This window comes from Pinus tabuliformis, chromosome 9, assembly GCF_031772625.1.
Source record: "Pinus tabuliformis cultivar Carrire ecotype Pingquan chromosome 9, CPIR1, whole genome shotgun sequence".
NCBI lineage: Eukaryota > Viridiplantae > Streptophyta > Pinopsida > Pinales > Pinaceae > Pinus > Pinus tabuliformis.
In genome coordinates, this window is record NC_142307.1 from 16,727,521 (window position 1) to 16,732,802 (window position 5,282).

At 34.6% G+C, this 5,282-nt stretch overlaps 1 long non-coding RNA gene across 3 annotated transcripts; it reads left to right on the forward strand.

Annotated features, from left to right (window-relative positions):
* The first annotated feature begins 358 nt into the window (after window positions 1-358).
* LOC149146894 (uncharacterized) lies at window positions 359-4,073 on the forward strand. 3 transcript variants are annotated; one of them, XR_016262556.1, is made up of 4 exons: window positions 359-585; window positions 677-859; window positions 1,526-1,659; window positions 3,433-4,073. It is a non-coding gene; the product is annotated as an uncharacterized LOC149146894 (long non-coding RNA). The 3 variants fall into 3 exon arrangements; XR_016262558.1 differs by having other exon boundaries at window positions 703-859; XR_016262557.1 differs by lacking the exon at window positions 1,526-1,659.
* Window positions 4,074-5,282: the final 1,209 nt, after the last annotated feature.

Consider the following 5,282-nt stretch of genomic DNA (forward strand, 5'->3'; position numbering starts at 1 on the left):
TGTTACCCTAAATTATTTCTCCTAGTTACATATAAGAAGATAAATTATTTGTATTAATTAGTTATTTATGATTATTAGTGGAAAATTGTAATTTTTTGCAAAAAACAAAAAACATATTTAATAGGAAAAAATTTTAATTATTTGCAAAAATAAGTTTTATGAATAAAATTTGTTACAAATTTATTAGAAGGTAGATTTTTCATAATGATTAATTACGCCGTAACGCGTTTCCCTCTGAGATTAACTCCCCAAATTGCTTTCTTGTCAAAATATGTGCCATTGGATTTTGGTGTTAGACGATTAGGTAATCCTTATCCATTGATTTGAATTGAGCAAGGCCAGCCGCGACTGTTCGTTGGAAACTGCAATAACTGCGACTGTTAGTTCGACCCTGCAATAACTGTCCATTATCTTCCTTACGAACCTTCAACCTACTTAATTTATTCTATCGATAATATTTTGCTGCATGAACAAGGGTTTTCTTAATATTTTCAGGTTATGCAGTTGGTATTTCTAAGGCAGAGGCGCAGCAGATCATTAATCCCCTGCAGCGGATCAGTGGTTTTCAGGGCTCAAATTTGTAAGGTAGATATCATATAATACATCAAGAAAATTTGTGTCAATTTTCATAAAACCATATGATTCTCTCATCTTTCTGCCTTTTACTTTATTTCAGACAGTACATTGCCATTCTCTGGGCAGGTTGAAGACATTATGAAGCTTGCCAGCTCCAATAGCTCGAGTAACAAAAGAACCTCTACGATTACCAGCCACAAAATTGAAGAGATATAGGAACAGCAGCCTTCCAAATCTGCATTGAACGCTGTCAATGAAAATCAACCTCAAAAAGTGGCAGCAGGTAAGACATGTATGACACATATGGTCGATATCTAACCGATTCTCCATAAAAACGAAAACGAGAACAACTATAAGTGGTTCGGCTTTCTTTTTATTTTTCAAAAGAGGGGTTAACTTTTAAAAAATCGAACAGTGATGCATTGATCTGATCATCACATAGAAAATCACTTAAAAGACAAAACGTTGGAGGCAAGGGCCAGGCGCTGTAATAAATTTGACCACCGCAAGCAGATAGCTTGGTATAATAAATGCTAATATTCTTCGATCATTGCAAATTTAGCCTCGCTTTTCTTTGGCTTTGAACATTAATGATATAGTGCAAAGAATCTGTAGAAAAGATAAATCGTTCAGAAACTCCAGACTTATCGATCTTGATGGATTGAGGGCGTACATAGTATTTGATCATGAAAAGTAACTGACTATAGCTTCATCTCAGCTTATTAAACACAGAGGAATAAAAAGGGGAAAATATAAACAATATTTATTTATTTATTTTGGTTGGCTTGGGTATTTAATATTTTGAAGTTATGTGTACTGCAGTTTTGTTTTTGGGGTAGTTTAAACTGAAAGGGAGTAGCCTTTCATGACTAAAGTGAAAACAATTTCTTGAGTTTTACATATCGCCTATTTTACTTCTGTGATAATATTTTTCGAAAAAACTTTACAGGAGCACAATCACAATCATGAGGAGTCGTCCCAGAATCATCAATTACATGGGCAGTCAAGGGCTTCAACTTCACCTTGTGATATGGGCAGTCAACTTCTCAATTTAGCTTAACATTAAATCATGTATCAAACTCGGTAATGAAAATAAGCACTTACCTTTAATGCTATATTATATGGTAATCCTGCAACCTCTTCATACTTTATTGCATCCAATTCATGAAGGTGTCATACCCTTATCAATTAGGCGTTGCTACGCTTTTGGAAAACTATTGTGGACCCCATACTATTCTAATTTTGTACTCATTGGATCCATTGCTATTCCAATTTGACTCTTTGCAGTATAGCGATTTCTTGTATTTTCCCCCATACTATAAGAGCTCACAAGTATATTTTTCAGAATTGATTGTTTGTTTCTTTGATTTTTTTAATTGTAACCTGCTTTTTTTCGTATCACAAAGTGTGTGATTCATTAGTTTTTCTACATTAAATAGAGTCTGCGTAGGGCTCAAAAAGACTACCTTTTATCAATTAATTAGATCCTCTCCCCTGTTAAAGCAGTTCACAGAGAGCGTCTCAGAACTCTGCATTTCTGAGTTTCTGAAAGGAATTTCGGCTAAAATATGTTTTAAGATTTAAAGTTTTAGTGTTTTATTTCATAATTTTCTATGATGAATTTTATATATATATATATATATATATATATATATATTCTACTTTCCTGGGGGAGGATCTTCACAACACTGCTATCCAGGAAGATGCATCATGGAGTTAGTGGTCGTAGAGAGGACATATTAGCCCTTTTGAGCATAGCGTATAGAGCACAACATCATATAGAAAGCTGAGGAAAAAAAACGTAGCAACAACATATAGAGAGCCAAGCAGAGCCAAGCAGAGCGTATAGAATAGCCATTCTAATAAGGTGACTGACATATATCACTATTTATGTAGATGTAAAGATAATAATTTATCGTTTCATTTAGCAGTCCCTTCGACCTATTTGTGCTAAGTAGTGGACATTATTAAAATTAAATTTTCTTATTTATATTGGTTACATAGTGAGCTACTGGACTTTATCATTCATGCAATCTGCCACCTAATGTAGAATGAAAACCTTAGAAAATGATAGTCTTTAGGTATGTGGTCAATGATAAGGTATGTTGGAAGGCCACGGCATTGATGATCTAAATAAAATGAGAAACATTGCCATTCTTACCTCTCTGTGCAATCCTAAGACACACTGTATTGTTGAAATGTTTCATCAGTTGTTTGAAAAGTGAACTTAAGAACTGCAGAATAATGATTGCAAAACTTGAGCAAAGTGCTCAATAACGATTGCAAAACTTGAGCAGAGTGCTCTCTGCCCCAATTACAAAGGGCTACTATTTTGAAAAGTTCATATAGAATATAAGTCTATTACAATGCAGAGAAAGAATTGCAAACATCGATTGAAGCCTCTGCCCGAAGTGTGCCCTAGATAGTCAACATTGATTAAACTACAATGTAGTTTAACTGTCTGCCCAGAATGTGCCACAATCGTACTGTTGTGTGCAATCATGGCACATGGGGCTATTTTTGGAGTGCTTCATGAATTATTCTGGAAAGTTCATATAAAATATAAGTTTCCATCCTTAAAGTTTCCAGTATTTGTTGAAGTAAAATAGAGCCTCTAAGTTTCAATTATTTGTTGAGATAAAATAGAGCAGTGAATTCTCTGTGCCTTGGATGCAAGTACTATTGTAGATGCCCATATTTTTCATCCTAAAATTTTGATTTTTACCTAAGTTGGCCCAATAGTAAGTACTGTTATATGGGTATATTGTTATTGATTAATTGGTTTTTTATATTTCCTTTTGTATTTACGTTTGAAATGTTATTTGTTAGATGCATAATGTATTTGATGATATGCAGTTGCATCCATAAATTATGCGCAATTAGGTGCGAGCCAGATGCAATAATTTCTCAAGGCAGAGGATGTTTCAGAAACAACTTCACGATCTGGGAAATGGGAATGTTTGTAGCAGCTGGAGGTGGATACAGTGCCTCGGTCCCTGAACTCCCTGTCCTGCACCGGAATTCTTGCAACACGTTTTTTTTGGCTGAAAATCCCACATCGGATTGTTCATTTTGTAGTTTGATTGGTATCAAACATCATTATCTCTTTTCATGGTAGTTATGTTATTAGTATAACACCGCCTTGGAGTCTTATTTTTGTGAGAATAGTTTTTGCTATGTTATGCCATGCCAAATGCCAAATTCGGTTGTGAAAGTTAACTGTAAACCCTAGTTTGTTTGGTATCAAACATCATTACCTCTTTTCGTAGTAATAACTATAAGCCTAATTTGATTGGTATCAAACATCATTACCTGTTTTCATGGTAGTTATGGTATCAGTTATAACACGGTGTTGGAGTCTTATTTTTTATGAGAATAGTTTTTTCTGTGCCATGCCCAATGCCAAATTCGGTTGCAAAGGTAACTGTAAAAGTTTGAGCAATTGCAGTTTTGTATTTTATTATGGTATTATAACATTGATATTTTCTAATTTGTTTCATGAGCTGTTTATGGATCCAACGTTAAGTGAAATAGTTATAAAGCTTATTTGTATAGCATTAATTATTTTGTTTACCATAGAGTTGTGATTAGAGCTGATTTCACAAGGTCCGTGGAGATCTGGATGCAGAAAATTTCACAAGGTCCTTTTAAGACTAATTTTTTTTCCACTTGAAGAAATTTCTTCTAAAGCAATTTTAAGGCTGTACATAGTATTGATCACGAAAAGTACCTGATTTTACCTAACTATTAAGCCACATCCTCTGGACTATATTGAACAGCTAATTTCAGGGCCTCTGTTTCAGATACAGAAAGAGAATGGTTGTGTTTACCATCGTAGTATACAATAAATATGTTTCGATCGTCTAGGGCTCGTTCTGTGTGCTTTCTTGCAGGACAACCCACTGTTCACCTGTAATAGCTTCTACAAGATCGAAGCAATAAAATATCAGTTAATCAAAGAGGCCAATTAAAGCGGAAAGAGTATCAGTATAGACAACCAAAAAAAATGAAAGAATGTAACAACAATATACATTGGATATGGATGGCCTAATATGGCCATCTGCGTCAATTTTACCCAAGAGAATTCATCCGATGGAATGTCCGCCAAATTCGCACTGGCAGCAGTTACTCGGATCATTCTTTTCACTCTCGAGGACCTCTATAGGCAATCCGAAAAGAAGTGAAACAATGTAACATGATCAATAAGACTCTCACTATATTTATTTACATAACAATCATGATATATTGATATACTCCGACTGACTGAGAAGGTCTTATTTTGATCCGAGCAACTCATATAATACATCAAGAAAATTTGTGTAAATTTTCATAAAACGATATGATTCTCTCATCTTTTTGCCTTTTACTTTATTTCCGACTGAGTACATTGCCATTCTCTGGGCAAGTTGAAGACATTATGAAGCTTGCCAACTCCAATAGCTTGAGTAACAAAAGAACCTCTAAGATTACCAGCCGCAAAATTGAAGAGATATAGGAACAACAGCCTTCCAAATCTGCATTGAAAGCTGTCAATGAAAATCAACCTCAAAAAGTGGCAGCAGGTAAGACATGTATGACACATATGGTCGATATCTAACCAATTCTCCATAAAAACGAAAACGAGAACAACTATAAGTGCTTCGGCTTTCTTTCTTTTTTTCAAAAGAGGGGTTAACTTTTAAAAAATCGAACAGTGATGCAGATCA